The sequence below is a fragment of the Caretta caretta genome, chromosome 1 (genome assembly GCF_965140235.1).
Source record: "Caretta caretta isolate rCarCar2 chromosome 1, rCarCar1.hap1, whole genome shotgun sequence".
Lineage (NCBI taxonomy): Eukaryota > Metazoa > Chordata > Testudines > Cheloniidae > Caretta > Caretta caretta.
This window is the reverse complement of record NC_134206.1, coordinates 19,644,813-19,665,802: the sequence shown is the minus strand read 5'-3', so window position 1 is coordinate 19,665,802 and position 20,990 is coordinate 19,644,813. Positions and strand designations below refer to the sequence as shown.

The 20,990-nt window shown below is 43.7% G+C and overlaps 1 protein-coding gene across 11 annotated transcripts in view; it reads left to right on the top strand.

Annotated features, from left to right (window-relative positions):
* TENM4 (teneurin transmembrane protein 4) overlaps positions 1-20,990 on the top strand; it is a 2,292,082-nt gene that overhangs the window by 181,837 nt on the left and 2,089,255 nt on the right. The gene's annotated exons all lie outside the window — the stretch shown is intronic.

Genomic DNA, 20,990 nt, shown 5'->3' with positions numbered 1-20,990 from the left:
CTGGCTCTTATCATGGCTGGGCTGCGGCTCAGAGGCCCCCCCTCTGGCCAGAGCTGGGTTGGGGAGAGCCACACTGGCAACTGTGGGGAGCCTGGGTCCCTCCACCTGCGCTGGCTAGTCTGCGCTACAGCTCCAGAGCCCTGCGCAGATACTAAATTTGTATCCTCATCCAAACTGCTATCCACAAAAATGGTCCACAGATATCCGCAGATAAAAGGGGATACCTGCGGATTTACAGGGCTCTTCACATGGAACCCCCACACCTCCTGGGTGTGGTGTTCTGTCCCCTCTAGTGGCACGAGACCACTTAGAGATCAATGAGTCTGCTACAGCCTTAGCTAAGAGCCATGTGGCTCTTAGCTCATGCAGTAAAGGCTCATGCAATAATTTCCAGGGGTCTCAGGTTTGATCACGCCCACCAACGACCGGGGTCTGTCAGTGTTACACCCAGAACATACGCAATATAGGAGGTAACAGTACGAGCTTCCATGTCTAACCATGCCTGCAGCGTCTGCCTATGAGGTTGTGAGTTAGAATGCCAGAGCCTCCGTTTGGGCAAAATCTGACTTCAAGTGAACTGGAAGGGGGGAGACGTGTGCAACATGGAGTGTTCTGTTTGTTGTAAAAACTGATTTTGAGTGCGTTGGTTTTTTAGGTGTGGGGTTTTGTTGTTGTTGTTGTTCGTTTGTTTTTCCTAAGAGGAATGGAAAACAAACAGAAAACCAGAACAATAAAAGGTAACAGAAGGTAGAACAATATTACTGCTACTCCTACTGAAAGTCCCTGGTCTCTGTATAGGTAGACCATGTCCGTGTACTGGATCGTATAATGCTATTACCAGAACATTATGGACTGGATCCTGCAAACTCCTGTGCGCAGATGGGTGTGCAAAAGTGTTGTGCTCCAGGGCAAATGGAGGCTTGAGCTGCGGGCGAGTAAGTTCAGATGCTAGGCATGGTTCTCTGTACTCTGAGTAGGGTTATGTTTGTGTGTGCCCACTCCCTCAATGGAAAATGCTCAGGGTACGAAGAGAGTATGATGAGGCTGGAGAATTAGATGTGCAAGGCAGCATGGGTTTAAGCATAATTCTCATCCTGTTAATCGGCACTTAGCTTCCTGTGATTCTAGTGTGAGCAATGTGCCCGGACAGCAGCACTCTCATCAATGTGGTTCTTCTGCACTGTCCCGCTTTTACTTTGCATAAAACTCCATACCTGCAGTATCCACGATCAAACTACAATAGCTTAGTTATTTAGGTATGTAAGCAGAGGCTTCCCTTCCCCACCCCCAGCCTCCCTGATAAAACAGTTAACCCCCATTCATGCAAGAATATTTTTGATTTTGCTCTTGGACTACAAAATCCCTTCCATGTTTTAAGAAGCCTAATGACTCCCAGTGGGGAAGCGATGTGCAAAAATTGCTATTGAAACAAACAATGCAGGTAGTTTATGTTATGAACAGCTTTGCCCTACATAGAGCAAGTTCCCTCTGTTCCAGAAAGAACAAAACATTGTATTCAGTGCATTAAAGTGCAGGTTGATTTACTGTATTCTTTGATCAGATGATCAAAACCCACTTTAACATTACGCACGGGGCAACACTTACTCCTAGCAGATATATCATTCATAACATGCTTGACATATGTACCGAGCATCCCGGTCCTTGCATTGAGGATCATAGCTTTGGTTCAAGTGCTTGCTTTCTGAAGTAAACAGCAATAAAACTAAAATGAGATTCCCTGATATTGATTGTGCCTGCTTGGCCTGTGTGTGGAGGTGTTGTTTTCCCTGCTGTGCTAAGTAAAAGAAACTAATTTGAGCCCTACGAGGCATACATGCAGGGCCCACTGGAATTGCAAACTGGTTGCTGAATTAGCGCGTGAGACAAGGAGGCTTAACTATCAAATCTTTTATTGCCCCAGTGCAGGAAGGGAGCAATTAAAATGTGGGGGGGAAAGTAGCCAACTGTTAAAGGGGGAAAATTGGTAGAAAACAGGGACTATATAAAACATAGCAGATTTGAATGTTGTGGAACTACAGGCTTTAAATTACACAAGAGACTAGTTTTAAAGCAAATCAAGTGTAGTTTTTTTCAGCACTACAAAGTCAGGAGTTTAAATGGATTGTGGCCATGTATAGGTACTAGGGGGATGTTTTAATACACAGAACTGGGCTGGTACTTTTCTTCCGACTGTTTGTATTTGTAATTTCTCTTCATCCACTGGAAAATGAATTTCACCTTCCAAATACGGTTTGTGGAAGCTCAAGGCTGCTTGTTGATCACACGCTTCTGGGGTGTGTATGGGATAGATCTGAGGTGTTACACAGTGAGGCAGCTTCTTGCCTGAGGTAGCTTCAAGCACCTCCTAAAGAGACAAAAAGAAAAGGAGTACTTGTGGCACCTTAGAGACTAACCAATTTATTTGAGCATGAGCTTTCGTGAGCTACAGCTCACTTCATCAGATGATGAAGTGAGCTGTAGCTCACGAAAGCTCATGCTCAAATAAATTGGTCTCTAAGGTGCCACAAGTACTCCTTTTCTTTTTGCGAATACAGACTAACACGGCTGTTACTCTGAATCCTAAAGAGACAAACATCCTTTTTACCTAAGTGGCTAGTCAAAGTTCAGGGCCATGAGCATGTTCCATTTAGGACCCGAAATTGGTGAGAGTCAGGTATTTTCTTTGATGCAGTGTCATTTATTTACAATGCTTTGCTTCTCCGAATACAGGAGGAACCAAGAACGAAAGAAACAGTTTCTTAGCTTACAGCCCCTTTAACCCACAGCTTCTAATTAACCTGTCCTGACAGTTATGTTAATTGAAGGGTTTGTTCACACCCAATCTCACAGAGGTTTGGGATGGATGCAGTCACCAATATCTCTCTGCAAAGCAATCCTTCTATAGAGTGAAAATTTGTGTCAGTTTCATGTTCCATACAGATTCTGGACCTGATTTTCCACTGCCTTGCACCTTGTGTGATCATTTACACCTCTGCAAAGTGGATGTTATATGCTACCAAATCAGAATTCTTTCACAGGTTCAGTTAAATCTGCTGATTCTTCAGTGATCTGGAAAAGGGGAGATCAATAAGGGGGCAAAATTTGCAGGTGGCAGAAAAACTATTTAGGAGACTCAAAATGAGAGATGACTATGAGGGCAAACCCATGGTAAATGACATGCATTGTTGACAAATATAAAGCAATGTAGATTGGAAGGATTAATTTGAACCACCTATACACATTGCTTGGTTTTAAATGGATGTAAGAACTCAAGAAAATGTTCTGGGACAGAATAATAGATTGTGAACTTAGACTATAATCACTTCAGGGCAGGGACTGTCTTTGTTATGTGTTTGTACAGCACAGTGAGGCCCAGTCAGTGGAAACTTTTGCTCAGTGCAGTGGTCAAAAAAGCAAACTATGTGTTAGAATTGATAAAGAGTGGTATAGTAAATAATACTGAAACTATTAGCTTGTCACATAAATGAAGAGTGTGCTCTCAGCTTGAAAGCTGTATGTTCAGTCTGGTCAACCTGTCCCAAAAAACAAAACAAGACACACACCTTAGCAGAACTTGTGGATTGTTCAGAGGTGGGCAATAAAAATGATCAGAGGAAAAAATATACTTCTGTGAGACACAAGATAAAAGGGATCGAGACTGTGTACCTTAGAGATGAATAAAATGGGATACGATTGAAGTATATGATAGTGAACAATATAGTGAAGGTAAATTGGAAATTGGGCATAATAAAATCTATAACTGTACAGTATTAATTATTTGTGTTATCAAAGCAGTAGTCCTGCACCAAGACCCCATTGTGCTAGGCGCTGTACAAACACAGAACAAAAAGATGATCCCTGCCATAAAAAGCTTCCAATCTAAGGTCTTGTCTATACTGATGGTTGTGTGTAGGTTTCTTGTAGATATACGTCACAGTGAAAAGAAGGCTGCATCCATCCTGCAGTGTGTAGTTACACATGGCACTGAAAGGCTCTGATGGGTGGGAGGCAGTGGGAAGCTGCTAGAGCCTTTCCCCACTGCCTCCCCCCTCCGAAACCTTTCCCTGCTGCCAAAACCTTTCCTTGCACTGGGGAAATGTTCCAGCAGCAGGACCTACATTGCTAAAAAGAGGAGTAAATAGCAGTGCAGGTGGGGAGGCATGGCTTGGATGTATAAAGAGCCATGTAGGGTACATACCCCAAAGTTCTGGCACATCTTTACTCACCTCAGCAGTGCCTTAAATCTGGCTGGGGCGCATGCAGTGTATCATAGAATCATAGAATCATAGAATATAAGGGTTGGAAGGGACCCCAGAAGGTCATCTAGTCCAACCCCCTGCTCGAGCAGGACCAATTCCCAGTTAAATCATCCCAGCCAGGGCTTTGTCAAGCCTGACCTTAAAAACCTCTAAGGAAGGAGATTCTACCACCTCCCTAGGTAACGCATTCCAGTGTTTCACCACCCTCTTAGTGAAAAAGTTTTTCCTAATATCCAATCTAAACCTCCCCCACTGCAGCTTGAGACCATTACTCCTCGTTCTGTCATCTGATACCATTGAGAACAGTCTAGAGCCATCCTCTTTGGAACCCCCTTTCAGGTAGTTGAAAGCAGCTATCAAATCCCCCCTCATTCTTCTCTTCTGCAGGCTAAACAATCCCAGCTCCCTCAGCCTCTCCTCATAACTCATGTGTTCCAGACCCCTAATCATTTTTGTTGCCCTTCGCTGGACTCTCTCCAATTTATCCACATCCTTCTTGAAGTGTGGGGCCCAAAACTGGACACAGTACTCCAGATGAGGCCTCACCAATGTCGAATAGAGGGGAACGATCACGTCCCTCGATCTGCTCGCTATGCCCCTACTTATACATCCCAAAATGCCATTGGCCTTCTTGGCAACAAGGGCACACTGCTGACTCATATCCAGCTTCTCGTCCACTGTAACCCCTAGGTCCTTTTCCGCAGAACTGCTGCCTAGCCATTCGGTCCCTAGTCTGTAGCTGTGCATTGGATTCTTCCGTCCTAAGTGCAGGACCCTGCACTTATCCTTATTGAACCTCATCAGATTTCTTTTGGCCCAATCCTCCAATTTGTCTAGGTCCTTCTGTATCCTATCCCTCCCCTCCAGCGTATCTACCACTCCTCCCAGTTTAGTATCATCCGCAAATTTGCTGAGAGTGCAATCCACACCATCCTCCAGATCATTTATGAAGATATTGAACAAAACCGGCCCCAGGACCGACCCTTGGGGCACTCCACTTGATACCGGCTGCCAACTAGACATGGAGCCATTGATAACTACCCGTTGAGCCCGACAATCTAGCCAGCTTTCTACCCACCTTGTAGTGCATTCATCCAGCCCATACTTCCTTAACTTGCTGACAAGTATGTACTCTAGATGCTGCCATAAGTGCAGACATAGTACCTAATAATAATAATAATTAATAATTAATAAAGAAAGCTATTAGGTTGATTATTAACAGGGTAATAAGCCATGTGGATAGGGGAGAAGCAGTAGATGTGGTATATCTTGACTTTAGTAAGGCTTTTGATACTGTCTTGCATGACCTTCTCATAAACAAACTAGGGAAATACAACCTAGATGGAGCTACTGTAAGGCAGGTGCACAACTGGTTGGAAAACCATTCCGAGAGAGTAGTTATCAGTGGTTCACAGTCAAGCTGGAAGGCCATATCAAGTGGGGTCCCACAGGAATCAGTTCTGGGTCTGGTTCTATTCAATATCATCATCAATCAGTAGAGAGTACACTTATAAAGTTTGCAGACTAATCCAAGCTGGGAGGAGTTGCAAGTGCTTTGGAGGATATGACTAGAATTCAGAATGATCTGGAGAAATAGCCTAAAGTAAATAGGACAAAATTCAATAAGGACAAATGCAAAGTACTCCACTTAGATGGGAACACTCAGTTGCACACATACAAAATTGGAAATGACTGCCTAAGAAGGAGTACTGTGGAAAGGGATCTGGGGGTCATAGTGGATTACAAGCAAAATATAAGTCAACAGTTTAACGCTCTTGCAGAAAAAGCAAACATCATTCTGGGATGTATTTCCAGGAGTGCTGTGAGCAAGACACAAGAAGTAATTCTTCCACTGTACTCCATGCTGAGTAGGCCTCAGATGGAGTATTGTGTACAATTCTGGGTGCCACATTTCAGGAAAGATGTAGACAAACTGGAGAAAGTCCAGCGAAGAACAACAAAAATGATTAAAGGTCTAGAAAACATGCCCTATGAGGGAAGATGAAAAAATTGGGTTTGTTTAGTCTGGAGAAGAGAAGACTGAGAGGGGACATGATAACAGTTTTCAAGTACATAAAATGTTGTTACAAGGAGGAGGGAGAAAAATTGTTCTTGTTAACATTTGAGGATAGGACAAGAAGCAATGGACTTAAATTGTAGCAAGGGTGGTTTAGGAAAATATTGCTAACTCCCAGTGTAGTTAAGCACTGGAATAAATTGCCCAGGGAGGTTGTGCAATCTCCATCACTGGAGATTTTTAAGAGCAGGTTAGACATAGACCTGTCAGAGGTGGTTTACTTAGTCCTGCCATGAGTGCAAGGGACTGGACTAGATGACTTCTCAAGGTCCCTTCCAGTCTATGATTCTATAGACTAAGTACAACACAAGATACAAAAAGTAGATGCAAACAGATTGGGGAGTACAAGGAAACAGTGAAGCAATATTAGCTTTAGCAGCGGTCTCTGCAAACCAAGTTTAACCATTATCAAGAAATGTTTTACGTTCATCTGAAGCATCTGTTCCTGGCCTCCATCAAAGTTGGAACACTAGGCTAGATAGGCCACTAGTCCGATCAGAGATGGCAATTCCTATGCTCCTATAACCAGGTAATATCCACCAATTTAGTATGGAATATATGGTAAATTAGGATTATTATAAAAAAAAAGATATGGGAAAAGACCCTAAAGACATCAAGGAGCAATTAGTAGAAGGAGCCTGCCAGCACAGAAATGGGGATACAGGAACTGGTAGGAAAGTTAAGGAGCATGCAGTTGTTAATAAGGGTCCACTTTAGTTTGTCGTCTTGTATGTTGCCTGTTTGTTTTGCTTGGACCATTTGTACCAGTTTTCTTTAAATATTGTGTTTACATTGTGCAGTGTGTCACTCTAAAATTTAAACAATGAAAAAACAAACATAAAGTTGTCAAAAACAGCATTGGATACTAGTCATTTATAGCTCATTTTGCCTTGGCTGCCACATGACTTATGAGGAGAGGCTGAGGGAACTGGGGTTATTTAGTCTGCAGAAGAGAAGAGTGAGGGGAATTTGACAGCAGCCTTCAATTACCTGAAGGGGGGTTCCAAAGAGGATGGAGCTCAGCTGTTCTCAGTGGTGGCAGATGACAGAATAAGAAGCAATGGTCTCAAGTTGCAGTGGGGGAGGTCTAAGTTGGATATTCGGAAACTCTGTTTCACTAGAAGAGTGGTGAAGCGCTGGAATAGGTTACCTAGGGAGGTGGTGGAATTTCCATCCTTAGAGGTTTTTAAGGCCCAGCTTGACAAAGCCTTGGCTGGGATGATCTAGTTGGTGTTGGTCCTATTTTGAGCAGGGGATTGGACCAGATGACCTCCTGAGGTCTCTTCCAACCCTAATCTTCTATGATCTCCAGCTCTAGAGCTGGATTCCATGGGTGCATACTTGAAGGGGAACTGCTTAAGGACTACCCCCCACACTCCTCAACATGATGTGGGCCCTGCTGTGGTGGGGTGTATAGACATTACACTGCAACAGCAACCAAAGGGTTAATAGACAGAACAGCAACTTTCCCACCTGCAGCTAATTGTTTGACCATTAACAGCTGAGCTAAATGGTTGAAACTCAGGCAGAGAGGGGCAAACTGGGAGGAAGTGGTGCAAGGAGTCTGAACCTCCAAGGACAAAGCACTGGAATGAGTTGCTCTTTGAAAGGGACCTGGGGGCAGATGAAGGTAAGGAGTGACCCAGCAGTGAGTCAGAGGAAGCAGAACTTAGCTGATCAGTACAGGGTACCTAGCTGGAACCCAGAGGAGAGGGAGGGCCTGTGTTGCCCTGTCTGCCTCCAAGGAAGGGGATATAAAGCCCTCTCGACACAAGGTGGCAAGGACTTTTGAGCCCAGGATGGGGCTGAAGACCTGGCATATGGTTATTGGATTTGTTTGTTGGTTTGGACTCTTTCTTCCTCCAGAAAGGGTGGGACTATAAGTGACTTGGCTGGAGAGCTGAGTGCTGAGGAGGGGTAAGTTACTGCAGGTTTGGGGTGGCTTTAGACAGAAGCTGCCTGAGTCAGAAGCTGCTACGTTATCCCCGGCCACATGCGGTGTACATTGGCTGGTGAGTGACTTTTCAAGATCCAAACGAGGGCCTATCCTAGTCACACTGCCTGCATCTGGTGAGGTGCAGGAGCTGTCTCCTCCCTGTATCCTCGGGTATGTGCATCACTCCACTCAAGCATTGTCACAGGCTGGGCTGGCCCTTAAAGGGCAATGTGCTCAGCCCACTTGTGTCTTGTTAGCTGCTTCCCACGGTGACGAGTTTTGAGGCAGATAAGAGGGAGCCTGCTGGTGTGACTGAATCCAAAATTAATAGGCTGATTTCTTTTTCCCTCAGCACCACTGTTCCTTGTGTGCCATGGTACATTATTAAAATGAGTTTTATTAAAACTAGATGTGCATAGCCAAGGGAAAGCTTAATGGAAATGTCTAAATTACACTATTTCAACCATGTGCATGTATAGAACACACAACATTGCACAGAGCAGACTGGATGAAAATGAAGTCCAAACTGCAGATGGAGAATAAACACTTTAATTAATGCTAACTTTTTTATAGTACTTGGAGGACCCACATGCTCGAGGATGTAATTCTGTTCCCATTTGGTCATGCAGAAGCTAATTCTGATGAATCTGCTAATTTTGCCAGAGAGAATTCATAGTTGCCTATCTTCACCCTAGTACATTTTCCCATGTAATGACTGTTGTTTGACAGCTGTTGTTTTCATGTAAATTTCACAGTACAGTTCATGCATCTTAGTGAAGTGATATAACTAGGAAGATAGTTGTTATTTTTTAATGGAACTAAATAGAGCTAATACAATTTTTCTAAAATGCAGTTTTATCCATCGTAGTCCTCTCTCACATTTATGGACCAAATTCTGCTCTCACTTATACCTGTTCAGTCCTGTTGAAATCACTGAGATTAGATGGATGTAACTCAAGGCACATTTGCCCTATTTATGTTACTGAAAGTTAATCAGTTCAGCCACTGGATAGTCTGTGAGCTTGTTTTTTCCACATCCTTGCATCTTCTGTAGTCATTTACCTCACTACAAAGGGAGTGTATAAGTGAGTGCTAGTGTTTTATACCCACTTCGCACAGGTGTAAATGGCAACACAAAGTGAAAGCTGGTGGAGAATTTGGCTCTGCTCCATGTTCAGAAGTTATATGGCAAGAATGTGCCTCTTAGTCTTTCTCTACAAGAAATCCTTCTCCGCATTAGAATGGAAATAGTCAGCAAATTCGATATATGTGTTCAAGCACTGCATACAGTTAACACAGACTGGTGGTGGAACTATATTTCACGCATAAGGCTCAGATTTTTTCATTGATATTTTTAGTAAAAATCAGGGACAGGTCACGGGCAATAAACCAATATCTGACCTGTCCCTGATTTTTACTAAAAATATTCCTGACAAAATGGGGAGGGGGAGGTCCAGCACCCACAGCAGCTGGGGGTTGTGGGGTCCCCTCACCACCTGCAGTGGTTGGGCAGCTGCTGGGGGTCCCCCCCACTGCGGCTGAGCACCTGTGGGGTCCCCCCTGCCACCTGTCACTATTGGGCAGCTGTGGGGGGCCCAGCCGCCCATGGGAAGTGGGAGCTCCAGGGTCCCCTTGCTGCCTGTGGCGGCTGGAGTTCATAGAATCATAGAATATCAGGGTTGGAAGGGACCTCAGGAGGTCATCTAGTCCAACCCCCTGCTCAAAGCAGGACCCATCCCCAATTAAATCATCCCAGCCAGGGCTTTGTCAAGCCTGACCTTAAAAACTTCTAAGGAAGGAGATTCCCCCACCTCCCTAGGCAACACATTCCAGTGTTTCACCACCCTCCTAGTGAAAAAGTTTTTCCTAATATCCAACCTAAACCTCCCCCACTGCAACTTGAGACCATTACTCCTTGTCCTGTCCTCTTCTACCACTGAGAACAGTCTAGAACCATCCTCTCTGGAACCACCTCTCAGGTAGTTGAAAGCAGCTATCAAATCCCCCCTCATTCTTCTCTTCCGCAGACTAAACAATCCCAGTTCCCTCAGCCTCTCCTCATAAGTCATAGAATCATAGAATATCAGAGTTGGAAGGGACCTCAGGAGGTCATCTAGTCCAACCCCCTGCTCAAAGCAGGACCAGTCCCCAATGTTTGCCCCAGATCTCTTAATGGCCCCCTCAAGGATTGAACTCACAACCCTGGGTTTAGCAGGCCAGTGCTCAAACCCCTGAGCTATCCCTCCCCCCATGTGTTCCAGACCCCTAATCATTTTTGTTGCCCTTCGCTGGACTCTCTCCAATTTATCCACATCCTTCTTGTAGTGTGGGGCCCAAAACTGGACACAGTACTCCAGATGAGGCCTCACCAATGTCGAATAGAGGGGGACGATCACGTCCCTCGATCTGCTGGCTATGCCCCTACTTATACATCCCAAAATGCCATTGGCCTTCTTGGCAACAAGGGCACACTGCTGACTCATATCCAGCTTCTCGTCCACTGTCACCCCTAGGTCCTTTTCCGCAGAACTGCTGCCTAGCCATTCGGTCCCTAGTCTGTAGCTGTGCATTGGGTTCTTCCGTCCTAAGTGCAGGACCCTGCACTTATCCTTATTGAACCTTATCAGATTTCTTTTGGCCCAATCCTCCAATTTGTCTAGGTCCCTCTGTATCCTATCCCTGACCTCCAGCGTATCTACCACTCCTCCCAGTTTAGTTGTGGGGGGCATTCCCTGCCACCCTCAATGCAGGTTTCCCACCACCACCCGCATGGGCTGGGAGCTCTGGGGTCCCCTTGCGGTCCAGGGGCTAGGAGCCCCAGGCAGAAAATGTCATGGAGGTCTCTGGACGTCATGGATTCTATAACTTCCATGACCTCCATGACATCACAGCCTTACTCTTGCATAAGAACATAAGAACGCTTTTTCATGGAGCAGGTCCTCAAAGAATCAATCCTGAAGCACTTGCATGAGAGGAAAGTGATCAGGAACAGCCAGCATGGATTCACCAAGGGAAGGTCATGCCTGACTAATCTAATCGCCTTTTATGATGAGATTACTGGTTCTGTGGATGAAGGGAAAGCAGTGGATGTATTGTTTCTTGACTTTAGCAAAGCTTTTGACACGGTCTCCCACAGTATTCTTGTCAGCAAGTTAAGGAAGTATGGGCTGGAAGAATGCACTATAAGGTGGGTAGAAAGCTGGCTAGATTGTCGGGCTCAATGGGTAGTTATCAATGGCTCCATGTCTAGTTGGCAGCCGGTATCAAGTGGAGTGCCCCAAGGGTCGGTCCTGGGGCCGGTTTTGTTCAATATCTTCATAAATGATCTGGAGGATGGTGTGGATTGCACTCTCAGCAAATTTGCGGATGATACTAAACTGGGAGGAGTGGTAGATACGCTGGAGGGGAGGGATAGGATACAGAAGGACCTAGACAAATTGGAGGATTGGGCCAAAAGAAATCTGATGAGGTTCAATAAGGATAAGTGCAGGGTCCTGCACTTAGGACGGAAGAACCCAATGCACAGCTACAGACTAGGGACCGAATGGCTAGGCAGCAGTTCTGCGGAAAAGGACCTAGGGGTGACAGTGGATGAGAAGCTGGATATGAGCCAGCAGTGTGCCCTTGTTGCCAAGAAGGCCAATGGCATTTTGGGATGTATAAGTAGGGGCATAGCGAGCAGATCGAGGGACGTGATCGTTCCCCTCTATTCGACATTGGTGAGGCCTCATCTGGAGTACTGTGTCCAGTTTTGGGCCCCACACTTCAAGAAGGATGTGGATAAATTGGAGAGAGTCCAGCGAAGGGCAACAAAAATGATTAGGGGTCTGGAACACATGAGTTATGAGGAGAGGCTGAGGGAGCTGGGATTGTTTAGCCTGCAGAAGAGAAGAATGAGGGGGGATTTGATAGCTGCTTTCCCCTACCTGAAAGGGGGTTCCAAAGAGGATGGCTCTAGACTGTTCTCAATGGTAGCGGATGACAGAACGAGGAGTAATGGTCTCAAGCTGCAGTGGGGGAGGTTTAGATTGGATATTAGGAAAAACTTTTTCACTAAGAGGGTGGTGAAACACTGGAATGCGTTACCTAGGGAGGTGGTAGAATCTCCTTCCTTAGAGGTTTTTAAGGTCAGGCTTGACAAAGCCCTGGCTGGGATGATTTAACTGGGAATTGGTCCTGCTTCGAGCAGGGGGTTGGACTAGATGACCTTCTGGGGTCCCTTCCAACCCTTATATTCTATGATTCTATGAACGAACATACTGGATTAGACCAATGGTCCATCTAACCCAGTATTCTGTCTTCCAACAGTGGACAATTCCAGATGCATCAGAGGGAATGAACAGAACAGATAATCATCAAGTGATTCATCCCCTGTCGCCCATTCCCATCTTCTGGCAAACGGAGGCTAGGGACACTTCAGAGCATGGTGTTGCCTCCCTGCCCATCCTGGCTAATAGCCATTGATGGACCTATCCTCCAGGAACTTATTTAGTTCTTTTTTGAATCCTGTTCTACTTTTGGCCTTCACAATATCCCCTGGCAAGGAGTTTCACATGTTGACTGTGCATTGTATAAAGAAGTACTTCATTCTGTTTGTTTTTAACCTGCTGCTTTTTAATTTCATTGGGTGACCCCTACTTCTTGTGTTATGTAAAGGAGTAAATAACATTTCCCTATTCATTTTCTCCACACCCGTCAAGATTTTATTGATCTCTGTCAAATCCCCCCTTAGTCGTCTCTTATCCATGCTGAAAAGTCCCAGTCTTTTTAATCTCTCCTCATATAGAAGCTGTCCCATACCCCTAAGAATTTTAACTGCCCTTCTCTGTATGTTTCCCAATTCAAATATATATATATATATTAGATGGAATGACCAGATCTGCATTCAGTATTTAAGATGTGAGTGTAACATGGATTTATATAGAGGAAATATGATATTTTCTGTCTTATTATCCCTTTCCTAATGATTCCTAACATTCTGTTACGTTTCTTTACTGCTGCTGCACATTGAGCGGATGTTTTCAGAGAACTATCCACAATGACTCCAAGATCTCTTTCCTGAGTGGTAACAGCTAATTTAGACCCCACCATTTTGTATGTGTAGTTGGTATTATGTTTTCCAATGTGCATTACTTTGCATTTATCAACACTGCATTTCATCTGCCATTTTGTTGCCCAGTCACCCAGTTTTGAGAGATCCTTCTGTAGCTCTTCGCAGTCTGCCTGGGACTTAACTATCTTGAGTAGTTTTGTATCATCTGTAAATTTTGCCACCTCACTGTTTACCCCTTTTTCCAGATCATTTATGAATATGTTGATTAGTTCTGGTCCCAGTACAGACCCCTGGTGGGGGACACCAGTATTTACCTCTCTCCATTCTGAAAATTGACCATTTATTCCAACCTTTATTTTCTTATCGTTTAAACAGTTATTGATCCATGGGAGGACTTTCAAGGATATCTAGGACAAAGTTGTTCTGAGTGAGTGGCTAAATACTATAACAAGTGAATGACCGAGATACCTGGTACTACTCTAATGCCTTTCCATCAAGTTAGATGGAACGTGAAGCAACACTTTACAGTTATTAGCCAGATCTAAACACTGGCAAGATGTTACTAATATGAAATTTTCAAATGACTTACTCATAATGAATAAAGGAATATTGGCTTTTGTGTACGGTATTAGCTTCCTCAGTTAAGTCTGCATAAAGTAATGTATAGACATCACTGACACAAAGCCATGTGAGAGAGACTCCCTGTAGACTGGACAAACCTGGGCAATGAATAACAGGAAAAGCAGAGAGGTTTTGGCTGCTGTCTTTTTACATATAAATAGCAGTCCCAACTACTCATAGCTATTAAATGATAAAATGATCCCATGGTCCTTTTCACGAGAGTAAGGGTCCTAACCTTGGTGTTCTGGACAAATTCCAGCTCTGATGATTACATGCTCCCTGCCGAAATTAATCTTGCAGTTTCAATTAGAAAAGTTATTCTTCACTTCCCCTCCCCAAACCCTGCATTACTGCTGCTTTTCTCCATTGCTCTGTTTCAGTGGAGAATAAGCAGTTTAAATACCAGCACATTTAAATACCAGCAGGCCCATTAGCACTTTGGGGCCCTTCAAGGTGAGACAATTGGCAGTAGTGTTGTGCTTTACTGTAGTCAAAGAACAGCCATGTACTGTACTTCCCTCATGGATTCTTTTATTTTAGTAGAGAGAAAACAACAACCAAACAGATATGAAGCCTTTATTTCGAGAGCTCAGACTGGATGTGTGATTCACTCTGTCACAGCAGCCACCTGGAAATAACTCACAGGGTGTTATACAGAGGGAGAGGGGGTCCTCTTGAAAGGTAAAGAAAACGGAGGAGAAAACTTTGCGGTTTCATAACTATATACATCATACATATAAAGCCATTTAATATTAGCAGTGTAAATGAGTCTCCCGCTATAACATGTTGTGGGAATGCAGTTAGACTTTACATAGAAAATGATGTGGAGTTGTGAAAACAGTAAAATGTTTGTGTCATGGACAGACTAAAAATACCACCTTTGCAAACGCAACAGCTTCCCTATACTCCTTGAGGTGCTCGCTAGTGTATTTTAATCTACTTATTCAACTCTGTGGTAGCAATTCAAGGAAGAGGGGCTTTGCCCAATTACAATTCAGTTTGTTCAGAACAACAGGGTAGTTTTTGTTGTTAAGTGAGGGACTCTGGAAGTAATGTGCAGTGGATAACAGGATCAGCAACAATTTTATTTAACTTATTAATGGCAAAGTTACATATTCTTATGTGCCAGCAGATGGTGCACTTTTTATATTAACTAGCTACATACATAGACACCTATGCACAGATCTCTCTCTCTTATCTAACTCGTCTATAACAGTAGTTTGTGTGTTAATTGAGACACTGTCTTGGATCCATAATTCGGAAACAGTCAGCCATCCCCTCTCCTTCCAGCTGTATAGCAGCCTGCGTCTGTTGGTAATGTCCTATCTCTCCGTGTTCTCTCTCCATCCCTCGCTGAGCTGAACGGGCATTTTCAGGATGGTGAATCAGCATAGCTGGCATTGAATTAGCAATTCTTAGTATTTCTGGGTGTTCAACTGAACTTCGATGAGGTAATTACTTCTGGAAATACCAGTTCAGCACAGCCAGGGACAAACAGAAAAGAGATGCAGACTTTCCCAGCGGGGACAGCTGGGGCTGCTGATTAAGGATGGATGAATCTGTTTGGGAAAACAAATCAACCTAAGCCACAGTTCTGAAAAACTTCCAGACGAGTTCCTATCTTAGTGAAAATGTTTGCAACAATTCCAGAAAGAGATTTGGCATGGGTTTGTTTGTTGTTTTGATTTTATTTTGTTTTTCGGCTCTTGAGGGGTTTTTTTGCCATTGTTACTATCTAGTTTTCTCAAAGTCCCATGATCTAATGATCACAAATGCTAAATTACTTTTCTGGTCATATCCCTGCAGTGTCGCTAATGATACTGTACTTGGATAGTCTCCTAGAAAGCCTCATGTGGCTGCATCTTCAATGAAGTTTGCTCAGAGGATGAAATGCACACGTGTGGTGCAATGAAAGGTGATATAGAGCCATTATTAACTTGGTGATAGGTTGCATTGTATGCCGCCATAATTTGTACCAGTGCTGTCATCTGTACAGCTTAGTTTAGTAGTGGAACAACACCATACTATATTTGAAACAAAATAGTAGTCAAGTAACGGGGTTGAAATGGGCAAAAGTAATGAGGAAAAGCTGTAATAAATAATACTTTATGGCATGCAGATTTTACTTAATAAATATACTCATCCAAAAGGGATTTGAGACCCACATTTGCATGGTAGTTGTTCCCAATGAAAGAAGTGGTACTGTCCATCCATATCAGATTGTTGTGTGAGATTATCCGTACATGTAAACAACTACTCCAGAGCCATAGGAAGTCTTAATTGGACTACACATCGGGCATTTTCCCAAAGAACAAGCCCACATCAAGAGTATCAGATGCTAAGGACTATAAAACTTAAACATAGTAAAATTCCCATTCAAAGATCACTTGGTGGGTTATGTGAAAAGCAATGTTCCAGCCATAGAACCTATTCTTTAAAAAGTCAGGGACTAGGCTGTCTTGTCTTCTGAACTCGCTCAAGTATTTCTACAGCACCCATCCCACTGGTTTCCAAGCATTGTGATATTTATACATGTTACTACAGAACTGTGAGGCAAGTGGGAATGGCCACACACTTATCTCATTATTTGTTGGATGCTTTTGTAATGCTGAAAGATAAAATAAGGCTGCAGAGCAGAAGGGGAAAGGAAAATAGTGATTCCATAGCCAAGGATGAACAAACGCTATTTACGAATTGATTGAAGCAGTCTGGAACGAATATCGTCCCATGCTGCTATACTAGTGATGATATTGTACTGCCATTTTGCAACATTAACACTGGGTTTGTGTTGATCCATGATCAATTATCATTGGTGAGACCAGTGCTAGTCAATGGGAGTTTTGCCATTAGCTAGAATTGGGTCTGAGGTGGAGTCAATTCCTAGCCTGAATATCTTTCTGTCACAGATCCACAGGACCTGTGCTAGGCCCTGGCTTTAAGGAATGGCTTGGGAGGACCCCTTCAGTGTTCCAGACCTGCAAGGAGGTCAGACTTTTCCACAAGGATAGATCATGGGACCTCAGTGTCTCCTAATCTGAGCCTGGGGCTCCACCTTTCCTGCTTCTCACTGTGAGCTCTGCCCAGTGGGAGGCAGATTCCTGTTCCTTTTCAGGGATCAATGCATGTGGTGCATTTCCGTGCAGCCTTTTCACAACAGAGCCTAGGGAAGTTCTTGGTTTCACATAGCGAAGCAAAGATTAAGGCAGAGTTCAGACTGGCCAGCATCAGGGCTTCCTCAAGCATCCTGCTGTGGGAACCATCTTCACTTCCTTTCTCTGTTCCTCCTGTTTCAGTCCCAACTGAAAGACCAGTGTCTCTGTGAGGCCGGTCCTTGTCACGTCTGCCCATTGTTATCCTGCTACAAAGCCATGCTGCATTCACATGTTCAGCCTGTTGGGAGCCTCCCATGGATAAGTGTCAATTGTTCCGTTGTTGAGGTTTCCATTTTCTCTGTAAGGTCTTCCACTGAGATGGGTTGGTTCCAGCTAGTTCTTAGTGACCCATTCCAATCAGCTGAGACAGCTATGTGACAAAGCACCTCCTGTCTCCTGATTTTGCCCCAGAAGCAGCGTTTTAACCCTTCTGCATCCACTGGGTGGCAATAGCAAAGTGATAGGTACAGTCATACAGATAGTTCATAAAAATATTGCAGAAAATTCCCACTTCTGTCACATCTTCTTGTTAGGAAGATTATGTAGTTCAGACAAAGACAACTGCATCTACTAGTTACTTTTGGAGATATCACTGGGAGTTGGTGTCAAAGGAAAATAAATTAAGCAAAACATATGCAAAGACAATTAGCAACATAAGTAGGATTATGCTGAATTACAGTCTTGAGTGAAACAAGATGTTCAAATACCCAGCATGCTGTAGAATCTGAATTATTCTTTGTTCAGAGAATAGTGATAAGATAATGGCACAGGCATTCCCTTTGACTACAGGAAAGCTTTGCTCGTGTTTGTCTAAGAGTATATTTTATGATCATTAAGAGCAATGAAAGCAACTCAATAGGTAAAACCAGAAGATCAGAAGAAAACTTTTTCCAAGTCAAAGTCCTCTTCCCTAGGCTGCTTAGGTTGCAAACTGCTGCAGGAGTCACAAGTTCCTATTTCACTGCTTCCACAAACATGAGCAAATGCATGTACACCTTTGGAATAAGCAAACAAAAAATCAGTGTAGGGGAGTATAGTAACATTATGAGTCCTTCTCCAACCTCTCAGTGATTGGGAAAGAGTATGAGATATGCACAGAACCCAAATAAGCAGTTTGTGGGTCACTGTCCCCCTTTAGTGGCTGGTCCATATAAGAGGTCTGAGTTTGCAATAGCTTCCTCCTAAGGAATATACTCTTCTGTCTCACACCATAGAAGCTCTGGTTTCTAGTGCTGAAGGTCCCAAAGTATAAATCCTGCTATTAGCCCAACAACACTGGTTATACTGACTTTCCCCTCCATTCCCGCACACGAAAACCAGCTGTCCATTCTTACTCTCCCAGCAGAAGACACCCACGCAGTTCTCACAAAGAAAAAACCCCGTGCCCACCCCTGCAAAGCTCCCTGTGAGTTGGTTAGATTCACCAACCCTCCCACCGCCCACACCCTGCCCGGCCTGGGGAGGTGCACATTGCCAGAGAAGTGGATCTATAGGAAGAGAGAAGAGAACGTTCCGGGGATGCAGTGAATTAACACATTCTCCAATAAATCTGGCTATGCCCCATATTTTCCAGCTAGTTTCCCCTTTCTCTCTACGCTACTTTCCAGGCTTTGCTTGCCACCTGCAGTCACCCTGGCAGGGGGAAATTGCAGCTGCTTTTAGCTACAGCTTAGCCCCCGGCAGAGTTTCTGCCTGGGAGAATTTAGCCCACTGCATATAAATAGCTGTGGCCGAGAGCATAGCAGTAAGTTAGGCTCTTTTCACATTGTGGAGTCAAAATGTGTCTGACTCAACTAACGTCCCAGAGGGACTAGATTAAGGGGCTTTGGTGTAACATAGGAAAGGGCATGATCTGAGGAAACCTTGGGAATACTGCAGAGAAGGGAGTCAGCACCATAGGAACTGGATGAAGTGGAATGAAGCATGAGAGAAATTAAATATCTGTCACTAGGGGGCAACACAGTATCAGATAAGTGGATGAATGCTCCCCTGGAAGCCACTGAAATATGGGGACAGGAGCATAACACCATATGGAGGGCAGGCTGGTGAATCACAGCAGAATGACAAAATGCGTTTTGCTGCCCTTGCTCATCACACTGAAAATATTCAGCAAAGGATGGGGGGTAGAGATGGGGAGGGGACTCCAGCTGCTGTGATTGGATCAATAATACCAACTGCTATATGGTGTCAGATGTGAGCGCTACCTGACCGAAGACATGACAGAATCATATTCATTACCAAGGCGGAGAAGGAGTACAAAAGTGATTGGTTGGCTGACTGAGTTTCAAGCAGTCAGACAGACTTAGGACTTAAACCTATAACAACAAATCCAGTTTGTCTCTCAGGAAACTAGTTTAGCTCTTAGGAGGAGCCAATTCATAAACTCTCAGCAGACCATCTGCACTGCTTTTCAACAGGACTCAGCCGGCAAGGATCTGGAGATACTCTTTTCCTTCCATTACATTCACCCCCACCCCTCTCTCTCTGTGAGACAAAGATTGGGAAGGGGCGCAGGGAGATGTTGCCCTGGTTTCTAAAACAGGTTACATTGTTTTAACCCTGACTAACTTCAGTAAAGTCAATGAAATTACACTGGTATAAAACCAGTATAAATCAGATCAAAAGTTGGGCCCATTGTTCAATTAACAGTTTGACCCATTTTGATTGTAGAATACCCAGCAATTGACACAAAGGATACATGCTACCTACCAAGGTACACTATCAAATGGTGTTTAAGGGGGGGTAATAAGATCTTGTATAGTAAACCTATTTTTCCTGGTTTTAGTGTTCATTAGTTGATGCTTTGGATTTCTGTAACACTTCCTTTATCGTTACAGTATCCATGCTGTCAATAAGTCCTTTGTGTCAGCCTGTGGAAGTGCAACCCAACACCCTACAAAATTCTGCTGTGTCAGCTTCAGCCATAGCAGCAAAGTCAGCAGAGTTCTTGTAAAGCACTTAGAGCAAAGTGTTTGGCTGCCCCTGGAAAGGTGCACGTTTTTCAAGAGGGAGTTCCCATGGCCTTTGTCAATCTAAACCTTTTGGTCCCATAGAATTAACCTTTCAGTCAGACTCCATCTATAGTATGCAGATCTTGAAGCTCAGCTGTTTTGTTTTTAGGATTTGCCTTTGCTGGACTTGTTGACATTTTTGTCTTTTGTCATTTTTGTCAATTAAGACATTTAGACAAAATTCTGAAATTTTAAAAGATGGGGAAAACTTTCAACATTTTTTTTTACAGATTTTCCCCCTCCCCCTAAAACTTTTTAACCAACAATTAATCTAGTTGAAATGTTATCAATTTCAAATTTCAAAATTTTGGTTTCTGAGGGGAAAGGTAGGAAATCAGGATGAAAAAATGGTTGAAATCCTTGCTATTGCTGCTCCTCATTTTAGACCTGACCATACTCCGTGTGTCGAGACCTAGAACTTACAACCAAACTCAGAGGGTGTGAAAACATGTGAACTAATACCAACAAGAACCCACAGTCAGCATGCAGTCATACTGAAATTAGAAACAGGTTTGACATGATGAAGACGACCATGAATGATTACCTGTGTGGATGACCACAACCAATAGTAACATGCCTTTTATATCCTGAAATAATGGGTGATATTTACACTGGTGTAAGTGAGAGTAGAAGTAACTCTACTGAAGTCCACTGTTAGTGGTATAAGTGAGTAGAGAATTAGGCCTACATGCTCTCACTTCTTTTGCTGGATACAAGTAGTTATAACCAGTAATTCAATATCTGAATCCTTTTCACAGTATAGACGAGTTTTTAGTGGGAGGCCATTCTTGGTCAGATCCAAACCAGGATGGGGCCTATTTTCTTGTTTTATATCTTTAAATTGTAAACTGTTAGGGACAGGGCTATTCTTATTGTGGTGG